General features: G+C 44.4%; 1 protein-coding gene across 6 annotated transcripts in view; it reads left to right on the top strand.

Moving 5' to 3' along the window:
• DGKA (diacylglycerol kinase alpha) overlaps nucleotides 1-14,117 on the top strand; it is a 75,845-nt gene that overhangs the window by 18,132 nt on the left and 43,596 nt on the right. Inside the window, exon 1 of one of the 6 annotated variants that reach the window (XM_080994501.1) lies at nucleotides 3,936-4,072. The exons of 4 other annotated variants lie outside the window; for them this stretch is intronic. The gene's annotated coding sequence lies outside the window, so the exon portion shown is untranslated. Of the gene's footprint in view, nucleotides 1-3,935; nucleotides 4,073-14,117 lie in introns of those variants that run through there. One more of the 6 variants, XM_080994499.1, reaches the window with a different exon arrangement.

Below are 14,117 nucleotides of genomic sequence, written 5' to 3' on the forward strand. Positions count from 1 at the left end.
TTTGGCCTATAAGGTGCCGTGCAAATGTCATGCCAGCTCTCAGTTAACCATGCTTAGGAGCCTGGGAACTACGGGAGCAACTGGAATTGTGTGTGTCCTCTCCCCAGGCTTGAATACCTGTGCCTGCTCACACTGTTCCTAAACATGTCTGTACAACTGCAAAATCAAGCTGTGAACTGCATATGATTTGCTCTAAACTGGGAGCATATGCTATACAGTAGTTTGCAATCAGACCTGCAGGTTGTGAAGGGGAAGAGGGCTGAGGATCCATCAGGAGACAGTTGGCTGTTACTTTATTTGTTAGAGATGCCCCCATCACTTGGCAGCTGACAATTATAACAATTAAATTGTTAGCAGAATAAGACTATATCCTTAATCCATTTTCTAGGATGCATGAGCCTCCGTGATCAATCCATCTACTTTTATAAAGGACAGACAGTGTATGGCCTGGATCTTTTTGGTCTCTCTCTCTCTCTCTCTCTCTCTCTCTCTCGTGTGTGTGTGAGAGAGCGAGAGCGAGAGAGAGAGAGCGCTCCAGAAGGGTAGGAATAGAGTTGCCACGTTGTATGGGAATGTAGCTGTTACCTGGAGTCCTAGGCCTCCCAGCTGGTAGCCTGAGCAGTGTACCATCTGGCTGAGATTTTAAGATTAAACCTGGAAAAACCTTTGCTACAGTCAGTGGTAAGCATGCATATCCCCCCCCCCTGCAAATTTGCATATTTTGTTGGTGTGTTTTGCTGTCCCCCCCCCCCCCCCATGGCTGTTACCTACCTTGAGCTTAGTAAGATGTGGTATATGGGTCAAAAATGCAGCAAACAAAACATAAATATGTCATTGGGAACATACACTCTTTGTTTCAGAAAATAGTCACAGCTCAACATGCACATAGACCACACCCACCCACCCAGATGGATGGATTGATTCATGTGCACAGTATTTCTAGAATGACAGGCAGGCACACTGAGTCAAGACTAGTGCACATACATATATCAACACCCACGCGTTCCTACACAGAGCAGTTGTAGATGCTGACTCCCCTATCCTGCCGTGCAGTTTTATTAACAGATTGAATACAGAGATGAGCTGATCACATGCTAAACAGAAACCTAAGACTATAGAATATGCATATATAATACTAGATGGGTGCACATGCAAAACACAACACATACACCAGGAAAAAATGGAAACTGTGGCACTGCTGACGTTTTTCATGTTCACATGTATAAATACACTTAAAGGGACAATGAACAGAACTGCCACCTCAAACGTATTTTCCATTCATATGTGTCAATGTGCATTTAAATAAACTGCAAATATAGAAGTGCACACATAGCTTTGACAATTAGCCAAGAGGCATTTTAAAAAAAAGATCTGTTTGCCATTTCAGCACTAATCAAGTGGGAACCTTAACAGAGATGTGCAAACACCTAACAGAGTTCAGACAAACATGACCTTTTGTGGCCAATACTTTCCCTCCACCCATCTCAGCTTGCAGGCCTGGGAACTCCATTCACCTATTCCTTACCTGTCCTTGTGTGTATATGTTTTCCTGCTCCATAGCAGCAGGCAGATGCTGGTAATCAAGCAGCCCTGCCCTGGCTCTGGGCTTAGATTTCTGCCAAGAAGGAAAACCCTGTTGAGGAAATAAACAAATAACAGTGATGGGTGTAACATCTGCCTCAGCCAAGGAGTGAGCAGGGCATGTGGAATGCATTTGTTTAGCCCTTTGTGGGCCAGATTTTCAAAAGCACCCAATTCCAGTTTCAGTATTGCAGTAAGGGCCAAAGAGTTCCCTACCAGTTCCTTTCTTGTGTCCTACAAACAAATTGCTAAAACTGCTGTTGGGCCTCCTCTGCACGCCCAAGCTATGGGCATATTGCACAATGCCTACAAACCTACAGGGACGCACACAGACATGAAGTGTACCACTGAATAGTATGCAAGATGGAGGTCTGTGTGTGCAAAGCTAGAGAAACAGTGCTCTCCTTGCAACCAGCAAGATGTAAGAAATGGAATGGAAGAAAACCTTGTGTGGAAAAGTGCAGCCTGTAGTTGCAACAAACCACTTGCATAACCAAGCACATAAAAAGAACCTCCAAGGCCACAATCTTCAGAGTCAGATTGTTAAGTGGGCTGCCCACAGGCACAAGGGTGGTGTGGATTAGCCCTAATTTTTAAAACACAGTGACTGCTGGACATGCTGGCAATCTGGCTTTGCGGCAAACCAACCCACATAACTCATCACTGTGCATTAATTAAAAATGGGTTGATTTAAACAGCAGCAAAGGCAGCTCAGTTGGAAACTAGTCCCCACATGTGTTCTATCAGTCAGTCTTAACATGCTGGCAAATTCAATGCACTCAAAGGAAAGAGGATGAACCAGAAAATAGTGGGAAGGCAGGGTTTTTTTAAAAACAACAACATACTTTTTAACTGTGCAGGAGTGGACTTTGGTAATATTTCGTAGTATGGCACCCTGTGCGAGGCCAAAAATTTGATGCCCCCTTTTCATTTACGGATCTTCTCAATTTTGCACCCTCTTGACTCGGCACTCTGGGGGGGGGGTACTGCTTGTACAGTCCTATATCCAGCGCTGAACTGTGCTGCTCTGCATAGAAAAGGGTTCTCTCTAAACCACAAACTACTAATACACAGGTGGAACCTGTAACAAAATGTTGCAGTGTGGACTGTTCCTGTTCAGGGTGTTATTGGGGTTGTTATTTTTATTTTGATCATATAATATATATACACTGTGTTTGTTTGTTTGTGTGTGTGTGTGTGTGTGTGTGTGTGTGTGTGTGTGTGTATTACCTGGAGGTCTCAGGGCAGTTCACAGAAAAGATAAACATAAAAACCACTGGTTTTTATGTTTATCTTTTCTGTGAACTGCCCTGAGACCTCCAGGTGGTAAAGGGCAGTATATTATTCATCATTATCATCATCAACTATGCTTTTTTCCAGGATATTCCAATCCATCACATACCTTTTTCTTTTTTGTCCTACCCCAACACTCTGTGACCACTGTCCATATTCAGTCACCATTTAGCTGTCTCTCTGTGTGTCTTTTGTCCTCTGGGTTCCCTCGTGCCTCTAAAGATTTTTCTGCTTCTGCCAACCTTCAGGTATCCCTGAACAATCTGTTTCCCATTAGCTCCTTCATAACTCCATAGCTGTCATAGCTCAACTTTCAGTTTGATTCTAGTATATCATAATTCAGGATACAGTTCGATAAAGCTGGAATGGCTCTAGAGCAGTTCTGATTATAAAGCTGTGTGCTGGATCTTATTGCTCTGATCACAATTCACAGGTTTCTGTTGAAATGTTGGGTATCTTCTTCTGAGCACATTCTTAGCTCTTCTGAAGTGACTGAGCTCGTATGTCCCATGTGGGCTTAGTGTGCATCTTAGGATATACCCAGAATCAAGTTTTCGACAGAAGGTGACCCCAAAGATAGAAGTTTGAAAACCGTTAATCTAAGGGAACTAGGATTAATGTTTTCATACTTTTTTTTAACGCCTTCGTCGGGAATTCTGCATGTATCCACTTATCTCACTTACCGTATCTCACTTATACCCATTGTTCTTGCTTTCTCCATGAAAACATCATATAAGTAATCAGTAGATATGGTTGAGAGAAATGCAAAACAGCAATGCAAAACAGCAGCGGGGAGGCCTAGAGGAAACGTGGAAGAGGGAGGGAGAGATTCTTATAGGCTTTGTGGAGAAGATAGGGGGGCACTTTTCCATCCTGGTCCTAATTTCTGAGCCCGGGTCCCACCGCCTCGTTGGATGGCCAGGTCTCTACTGAGGAAGCAGCTCGTATCGTTTTTCTTTTCTTTTTGCCCGCCATTCTTCCTCCTCCTTTCACCCGCCCCTCCCCTCCACCCGGTGTTGTGTGCTTTAATGTATACAATGAAGGAAAGAAGAAGTCGAAAGAGAACTGCCTTGCGCTGATGTCAGGAGTAGGGCTGGCTCAGAGGAGGGTGTGATTGAGTTTGCTTGAGCTTCAGTCAGCCCTCTGTATTTTGTGCTGCCAACTTCCAGTGTGCTGCTGAGCCGGTCTGCAAAGCAAGGTACAGAAACCCCTCGCTTTCTTTTATTTGTCTTCTGTAGCGACGCTTTGTTGCCGGAGGTGTGTGTGCGTTTTGCGCGCTGCGCGCTGTAAGGCGCGCGCTAGGATAAAGGAATCCGGCAGGATTTGGGGGGGGGGGGGGTTATTGTAGAAGTTTCAGTAGATGAGATGTGCAGGGGGGCAGTTTTCAGGGCCAGCATGGTTGTGAACTGTCTGCTTTTCCGCAAGTGGACTGGACGGAAGCAGTAGGCTTTAAAACCACGAGAGCCCGAGTTGCTTTGCTTGTCTGCGACCAGAGACAGCATTTGGGGTGGGGAAATGTGTGCAAATCGTGCGGGGGGGGGGGAGATCCTCACAGCCGTTGCAAACCCCACCACCACCACCAGCTTTTCAGTTCGACCTGATTTCGTTGTCATTATTTTTGTCTGTCTGCAAGAGAGCGACAGAGCGCTGCAATCTGGGAAGGGGCAAAAATAGGTTTCTTTAAAATATGTATGACTCCAAGGCGCGTCCCGGGGAAGCAGGCGGACGGCTTTCTTATTTTAGCAGCAACGAGGGGAGAGACTGAGAGAGAACTTTGTGTGCTTTCGGAGGGGAGGTGGGGCGACGGGGTTGGGGTGTGGGGGGAGAAGAGAAAAATGAATAGTGCAACTTCAATGTCTGTGGTGATTCACCTCCCTGCCATGCAGCAATGTGGCACGTCGCTGCACCAAGAAACAATGCCAGCCGCAAAGTTTTCTTTTGTATTTATTTCCCCACCCCCATCCCACAAGAGGAAGGAAACCCATTTTGGTCTAGCCTGCTGGAGGGAGGGGGGCTCTGAGGGGGGGGAGACCGTACTTAGTACCACTTAAAACTTAAATGTTCTGCTGCCGCTGCTATCGGTTACCTCGTTCATTGAAGGCTCTCTGGTTTTATCTGACCCTGGGGAAGGCTTGCTTGGCCTCATTTCCTGTGAATAAGAGGGCGTTGATTCTTCTGATTTGCCACGGATAACTTGACATTGCATGCCTCAGTTTCGTGCCATGAGCCCTGTAAAGCGATCCCGGATTGTCATTCTGAAATGTGCCTCCTTCGCTTTCCACATAGCTTTCTTTATCTCTGCAATGCAGGAGACAGTTTGCCCCTCATTAACGGCGAGATGCCGTCTAGATGTTTTGGCAGCTTTCCTGAAGGAGGAGAGAGAAAGGAATTGGCACGTTTGGATTAAAAGCACTTGATGAATATCTCTCGAGCTTCTATTCTGGTGAAGTCCCTTCCTGCAGCTTTTGTTGCCTACTACAGTAGGGTTCGAGGATACAAAGAGTCTCCTATTTTTCTAGCAAGTAGGATTTATTTGAAAGTCAGCACTCCCAAGGTCTCCACTAGTAGGTCTTTCCTGGGCTGTTTCCTGTGAGAACGCTTTAAATAAAGATGCTGGAAATGACCGTTGTGTGTTCCCCTGAGCTACAGTCTGCTAGAGTGCTTTGTACATATTTTTGTAATTAATGGGTGAGGCTTTGATAATTATGTCCCTTATGATCAGTGTTGGAAACTGAGATATGAAAGCTAGGAGCTAAGTGGCACCTTAAACCAAGTTATGGGCGCAACAACGGAATGTCTAGGCTTGCTTTTTTATAACAAGAATACAAAGCTGAAAATGAACAAACTGCAGCTAAAATCTTAAGTTCATTTTTCACATGGTCTAGTATCCTTCCCCTGCCCACCCCCTTAATATTCTGAAGAGGGTCTCTTCTCCAGTCTTCAGAGAGTAGCTGGAAGTGGGAAGGCAGAAAAAGGTCCTCTTTTCCTTCCACTCTGCAGTATTAATCTGAAATCTTAGGCACAGTGCTGCACACCAAGCTCAGAAGCTGCTCACACAAATGTGGCAAAATGCACCTAGAACAATGGGAGTTTGGAACACTGCTTATGATTTCTGAAATCCATAACAAAAAAGGAACTTTATGAACATTAGATAATTTGTTGGATGTAGCATTAAAGCAGATGGTGCAGGGTTTCACAGTGGACGGAGAGTTCTGAGGTACCCCATGGGCCTGTTTAGGTTTGGATCAGCCATCTCTTTCCTCCTTCTGGCTGGAAGATGGAGCTTATTGAGAAAAACGGGTTTATGAGGGCAGGATGTGGTGGCAATGTGGCAAAGCCAAACAGGCTGTTATGTTACAGGCTAGGCCTGTGGATAAGTGCAATATTATTATTTTTATTGTTATTAGCAAAGTTCAGTTTAACTTTGTGCTTTTGTTGGAAGGCAAGAGGCCAAGGTTCAAATTCTCGCTTAGAGAATTGTGTGCTTAATGTCCTTAGGCAATTCACTGTTTCGTCAAACAATCTACCTCAGTGATTTGGATAAAATTGAAAAACACTGAAAAGTGCCTTAAAATGGTAGGTAACAATTCAACTGTTAGAAACAGCTTTGAAAAATCTGATCCTTTATCTTTTGTGTAAACCAGTTAGTTGATTCTTGATCCTGTTTGTGTGTAAGACCCTGAGCAAAGGGCATTTTTCCTTTAGCAAACAAATTTAGGCCTTCCAAATTAACTAAATTATAATCTACAAAGACTGCTTGAAAGAGCCTCTCTCCCTCTCAAACTTTCTCCCAGGGGACACTTTGTTCAAAACTTTTCATCCCGACAGTTTTAAAATCGGAATAGTAATTTCCAATAAATCTCTTGTGATGTTATGAGTTTGTGTCCTGCGATTTCGGAGAATTGCCATTTTTTTTTTGCTAGAAAGTGTATAGGAGCTTTGAAAGTGTATAGGAATCTCATGTGTTTCAAACGCATCTTCTGATTCTGCCGACACAGGCCTTGGACATTTGGTCAATGCATAACTTATTTTCTAAATTTTAATGCCGAATGGTTTCTGTAAAGACCTGGATTTTTGGGGAGAAAAAGAGCAGAACTGTACTTTTTAGCTCTGGATTGATTATCAGAAAAAGCTGAAATTTCTTGGGTATCTTCCAATTATTGAGGTTAGGTTGAACAGGAGGAAGATGGGCAAGTGATGACTCAAAGTGACAACAAAAAAATCCTCTTATTTTATTGTTTGTGCTGCTCAGAAATTCCTCTCTTGTGCTAGCCAAGTACTTGATATTTCAGCTATTAACACATCAGTGTTATGCCAAGAATAATATCTAGTTTGGTATAGAATGTTACAGCAGTGTTGCTCCGAGGAAATACAAAGTACTCAAAGTGAGAAAGGTGATATTTTTTATTGAACTAACATCTGGTGGTTAACTGTGCAATGCGTGTCTTTTGAGGAGCCTGTCTTACAGAGTTCAGTGGGACTTATTCCAAGGTTAAGCGTTCATAGGATTGCGGCCTACAAGTTGGCTCTTTCATATTAAGCTTGTCACATCCACAATTTCCCGGGTCTGGGGAAGCTAGTTTTTCTGTGTCCTGTCCTGTCCTGTTGACATTATCCCATTTAAGGACATTGACAAACTAGAGTTTGTCTGCAAGAGGGGGACCTGGATTTTGCGGGACTGGAAACCTATGGGGATTAGTTGAAAGTGGTGAGAAAATTTAGCTTTGAGAAGTTACATTATATGGTAGATGGGCAAAGTGTGACTGAGGCTTTAAAAGTTCATTTTCCTTAAATTTAACATTTCCTACTTCCAAGTTCAGCCTTTTTAATAGGTTCATGAGAAGCACAGGTTGTGGGGTAATTTGCCCCTTGAATAGCCTCAGCTCTCTTAATTGCTCCAGTGTCAGTTTCTGTTCCCAAAGGGGAGTGGAGAGGCTTTAATTGTTGGTATTTCCTCATTATTTTGTTTTTTTCATAGTTATTTGTAAGCATTCTCATAAGAAAAAATGAGAGGCAATCAGTAATTAAGGTTCTGCTTAATAGAGACAGAAAGGAACACCTAATAGGCTATTGATTTCCCACCTCTTCATGTCAGGAAGCAATAAAACTGGCTGACCTTATAAGGGAGAACGTGTTAATGATTGTGGTTTATTTGTGAGGAAACATCCTCCGACAGTGGTTTCCAATTAGGGGTCCAGGGACTCCTGGGGGTCTACAGAACGCACCCAGGGGGTCCGCAGCCCAATCCCTTGCCTCCCCCCACCACTATTTTTTTGTCATTTTTTCATGGTAATACAGTGGTACCTCGGGTTAAGTACTTAATTCGTTCCGGAGGTTTGTTCTTAACCTGAAACTGTTCTTAACCTGAAGCACCACTTTAGCTAATGGGGCCTCCTGCTGCTGCCGCACCGCCGCTGCACGATTTCTGTTCTCATCCTGAAGCAAAGTTCTTAACCTGAGGTACTATTTCTAGTTTAGTGGAGTCTGTAACCTGAAGCGTATGTAACCCGAGGTACCACTGTATCACAAATTTTATGGCCTGTTTTAGCACTATGCAATTTTTCAATATATTGGCCAAAATTGGTTTTGAAATCGCACTGCAATAACGATTTTGACCTGGCAATATGCAGCAATATATTGCCCCTCATGCAAATGAGAGCAGGGCAGCCAATTTCAAGGCACCACCGATATCTCACGATTATCTCAACCGATAACGCTGCTGATCTGAGCTCCCTTCCTCATGTAGAGGAAGACCAAGGCAGCCGATAACACTACAGCCTTTCGTCATGCTGGCTGCCACCGCTAGCTGCCCCACTGATGGTGGCTTGATGTGCCCCCCTCCCCTTCCACTCAAACCATGTGGTGGAGGTGACTCCGCTTCCTCTTCTTCCCCCACCCTCCCGATCTCAGTGGCTGCTCCTTCCCTCATCCCCACACATGCTCTCCAATTTCAGATATCATGAAATATCGGAATATCGTAATGTTCAGCTGCTGATTACCACAGTGTTAAAAAACAGATATTGCTGAGCCCTAGTCTGTTTTTTAGTATACCTAAAATTCTTTCCTTACGAGGGGCTACTCCACATCTTGTTCAAAAAATTGCTTTGCGGAGGTAACTACCATAGAGTTATCAAAATTTTCAAAAGTAGGGGGTCTGTGGCTTGGCTTTTTGAAAAATAGGGGGTCCTCAGTCATTAGCTAATTGGCAACCACTGCCCTAGGAGGATCTTAGCCATGGGGAAAGGGCATTGCTTAATATTACTATGCTAGATTTTGCAGTTGCATGGAACTTCCATTTCTAATCCCAATCCCAGCTGTTTATGGTAAAGCAATGTCTCAGCAGCAGCAAAGGGCTGTAGTGCAGAAGGAACAATTGCCTCATTTACAGTAGTTCAGTCTTGCTGACATGAACCTTGCAGCATTGTTGGAATCAGGCTGGGCTTGGCAGGCTTTAATGCATGAGGGAGGAGGAAGAAACAAGAGGAGGGGGCTGGATGGTAGGAACCTGGGTTAGAGCAGGGAGGATTCTCCCCTTCCCCACCCCCATCCCCCAACATCAGTCACTTTGGAAGGGGGAGCCGAGATGCCAACTCTCCCTTCTGATCTTCCTGCAGAGCAGAGAGCCTCAGTGTGTGTGTAGGGAAAGGCTTTGATCAGCTGTGGAGGAAGCCTGAACAGGATGTGGCAGCGGCTGAACGGGAGGGTGCAGCCTTATCATCTAGAACCAGGTGCTGCCTTTGCACATGGCAGCAGACCCACCTGCTCCCACAATCTTTACATTCCTGTAAGGCGAGTGAGCGTGCCGCTGCCTGTCTTTAAATGCTTGGCAAGAAGAGCAGGAAAACTTGTTGGGATATTTTTGCTGCTTCTGTCTAGCTCCAAACTTCTTGTCCTGCTCTTGAACTCTGCAATTGTGACACCTGAGCACAGTGTATGCTGCTGAGCCTGTCCTGTTACTTGCCTGAATAAAGATGTTGTTGCTGTTTAGTCGTGTCCGACTCTTCGTGACCCCATGGACCAGAGCACGCCAGGCACTCCTGTCTTCCACTGCCTCCCGCAGTTTGGTCAAACTCATGCTGGTAGCTTCGAGAACACTGTCCAACCATCTCGTCCTCTGTCGTCCTCTTCTCCTTGTGCCCTCCATCTTTCACAACATCAGGGTCTTTTCCAGGGAGTCTTCTTTTCTCATAAGGTGGCCAAAGTACTGGAGCCTCAGCTTCAAGACCTGTCCTTCCAGTGAGCACTCAGGGCTGATTTCCTTCAGAATGGAGAGGTTTGATCTTCTTGCAGTCCATGGGGCTCTCAAGAGTCTCCTCCAGCACCATAATTCAAAAGCATCAATTCTTCAGCGATCAGCCTTCTTTATGGTCCAGCTCTCACTTCCATACATCACTACTGGGAAAACCATAGTTCTAACTATACGGACCTTTGTTGGCAAAGTGATGTCTCTGCTTTTTAAGATGCTGTCTAGGTTTGTCATTGCTTTTCTCCCAAGAAGCATGAGTCTTTTAATTTTGTGACTGCTGTCACCATCTGCAGTGTGAATAAAGATTCCTTCCTTATTTAAATGTGAGAACCCCTGTCTGTGTGTGTTGGGCATATGTGTGCTAAGCTGCTGATCTTCAACCAGGGCCGGCACACCCTGGTGAGGCAACAGCCTCAGGCAGCAGGATCCAAAGGGGCAGCAGATCCAGCCTCCAAGCAATGCACTGCCCACTACTACTGCAGTGTCAGTGACAGCTGCAGCATCCTCCTTGGGTGTTGGATCTGCCCCTCCTTAGCAGCCCCCCCCCCAATGTTGCCTGTACAGGAGCCTCTTGGGGAATAGGAGGCACTGTCTCCTCCCAGCCCTGGGGAGGAAATGGCCGGGGCTGCCCTCTGGGGTCTGCACCCACCTGGTGTGATTCAGAGCAGTCCCCTTTCCCCTCCATAGATTTCCAATTCAGTTGTCAGGTAAGGTTGATTGGATTCCCCACTTTGTTTCCAGTGTAGATCTTTATTCCCAGGTAGTGCCTGGTGTAGATCTTCACTCACCCCTTCTTCCCTTAGGGAGGGGTGTGTGCCATTTTGTGGTTTGTCTCAAGTGTCAAAATGCCTTGGGACAGCCCTGCCTTCAACTAGCGGGTCAGAACTCACAACTGCAAAGTCACCTAAAGTGGATCGCAACAGCAGCACTACCACTACCATACAGCTACAGTATATGTTAAAATGAAAAAAAAAATTAAAAAGTGAGTTTCCAAATGTGTATATAGACTAAGCTCTTGGGTTTGAAAAGTTTGAAGACCGCCATGCTAAATTACAGCTGGTGGGCCAGGCACATAAGTTGCAATATTTGTAGAAGCCATTAACTCTCAAATGTAAACAGTTGGAATTAGTTGCTGGAGTGTTGTTGTTTTTTAATGTATTTGAGGTTGGAAATCATAATATTAGAAACTTAATGAACTTCTTTTTACTGCGTATAAGCAGTATTACAAATAAAAATACAGTAAATAGAATAAGAATATTTTGCCAATATATTGTGAACAGCAGTCACTGCAACAACATAGATTAAAAATCTGAGATTCTTGAGAGTCTGACCAGAACCTGGAAGATGCTCAAATGCCATTCTACATAACTCATTCTTGCTCCAGACTTCAAGGACTTCCTATATCTTACTTGTCATCTCTGTGGTTCAGATAAACCTCCCTGATTGGTTTAGGGTGAAGCAGTTCATCTTCTATTTTGATAAGACAATTGGCTCTTCCAGGAAAATGGCCCGAGCCATTACAGGTGGGGGCAATGTGTTGGTGTACCTGGGCAACTGTCTTCCCCCACTTGACAAAGATGCTGGGAGAACTGTGTGACAAAGATGCTGGGAGAACTGTGCATAGATCTACTGTGGCAGGTTGCTAGCTCAATAGGAAAGGGAAGCGGTGTTGGAGTTAGGGGTGTTTAAACTTCTCCCCTCCCTAGATTTTCCTGATTTGAAATTGCCCTCCAGGATTTATTTGTCATGCAAGGGAAAATATAGAAACATTATCAAGATACCTGCATGCTTGCCCTCGTCGTAGTTTCAGGGGATCAATATATTGAGCAAACAGCATGGTGAAATGATTTAACAGTTCTGCATTCTAGCTGCTTTTCCAATCCAATTTGCAGGTGGGGATGCACATGACTGCTGGAACTTTTTTTAAAAAAAATGAAAAACCATGGGTGAGTTAATTGTATCTTTCTCAGCACCTTGCCTAGTGCAGCCCCACAGTGCTGAGAGCGTCTGTATATTCCTTTTGTTCAAGAGCCTAGTTACAGTGCACACAAATCTGCATATGCCAAAGTACACATTTACTCAAGAGATCAGGGGCCCGTTGTTGGGCAAATATCACAGGACTTTATAACCTCCCAATGGAGTTATTTTTAATTTAGGAAAATAAACGTACTTCCTGTTCAGAAATTAACTAGGAAAAATAAACCTGGCACTAATCCATAGGTGGCAATGGTCCTCAGGCATATGGGGGGGGGTAAGGATTTTTCATGCCCTAGATCTCACCACATTAGTATAGAATCTGCTATCTATTGTGCTAAGGGATTTTTCACCCTATGTATTTGCAATGAAAGGAGGTAGTGGGTAGTGATAAAGGGTGATTTAAAGAAAACCACCCTAACATTTGATTTAGATTATGGATTGCTCCTGTGTGGCATCTTGAGCATTTTAGCATGTAGGCTAATGTAATGAAATGCTAACTATATGCCATTTCTTTTGAAAAGCCTTCATGATGGAGGAAAGCTTTGAAATGTATGCCTGATTGTCCCTTCTCTCCATTCCTAATTTATATGCCTTGCCTTTCTAAAACCTTGCTATAAAATTCCACCCCAGAGGAGTTGCCAGAGCCTCTTGTAGCAGAAATGGCCATTTGGTGCTTTAAAATTCCATGTTTTTTAACAGCCTGACTCATGAAAGCTGATAAAGTTATGTAGAACTAAGAAAATACATAGAAATATGCAGACTTCTATTTTCTGAAAACGAGTGACCCAGTTTTGGAGCAGAATCACCCTACGTCATTGCCCTAGGAGTGACTGTTTCTCATAGGCACATCTAGCCTGAAGGCCTGCTTTTATACCCTATCAGTATACTGTCTTAGGTGTTGTCAGCAGTCACCGTTTTCTCAATATGTGAGCAAACGTCTGCTCTGCCTTTGAAATTGTGCAAAGTCCACACAGGCACTGTGCACAGGAAAGAGGTGTGTTTGCTTTTGAATTACGGTTGATCCTTGAGGCATGCTTACACCCTGGGTAACGGATGCCATGTAGCTGAAGTGAGGTTTCTAATGGAAGCCATCATTGTCTGGCTGATGTTTGCAACCTGTCAGCCCTGGGATCTGACTGCTCCCAGCCCAGATGCAATCACTGGTTTTGGGTAGGATTCAGCCACATCCCGACAAATTGAGGATGCACGATTATTGTTGGCTGTGAAGTCTTGCACAGCAAACCCATTTCCCAAGGAGACTGGAGTTTTTGAGGGAAAGGAAGTGATGGAAAAATGCATTGGAAAGTGTGCAAACAAATCAGAATGAATCTTAAATAAACAAGTCATCTGGAAGTGCGCTTAGAGTAGTTTGTGCAGATTCAACCTGCTTTATTTAATATCAATATTCCCCATTGTGCGACACCTGGCTTTTGAGTGTATGTATGAGGCAGGGAGAGGGAGCGAAATGGTGGAGACGGCTGCTGCATGACCTTGTTTCAGGGAATGCAAAACTGGCTGAAAATCCACAGGTGGGACAAGCAACAAGAACAACTGGAGAAGAGCAAGGCAGGAACTTGGACACCTCTTAGATGGGGGGTGGAACAACATGCCAGAGGCTGCAGTAATGCTTTTCCCTTTCCAAATTTCAGGGGGGAGGGGATAAATCACAAGTGGGCTTTGAGAATTCTCCTCTAAAAATAGTCCTCCACAGATTTCTCTTCAAACACTATTTCCTTGTAGAAATGTTAGGGGAGAAGTGCAGTTTGCCCCTTGCTGTCCTCCTGCTCCCATGTAGCACTTGTTGTCCCTGATGAACAAGCCAGTGGCAAACATCACCACTTGGACCTTTCTTTCCTCCACCTGCCTATGGCAGCTGTGTTGTTCTAACTAAACAAATAGTGAACTTGGCCAGCTGAGTGCCTCTGGTTTGGAAGTGAAACAGGGTCACCCAAAATCAAAAGTACATAGATACACAGAAGTATGTAAAACTGTACAGGACTTGTGAGCTTCCAGGATATAT

The sequence above is a fragment of the Podarcis pityusensis genome, assembly GCF_964106645.2.
Source record: "Podarcis pityusensis genome assembly, chromosome: 2".
NCBI lineage: Eukaryota > Metazoa > Chordata > Lepidosauria > Squamata > Lacertidae > Podarcis > Podarcis pityusensis.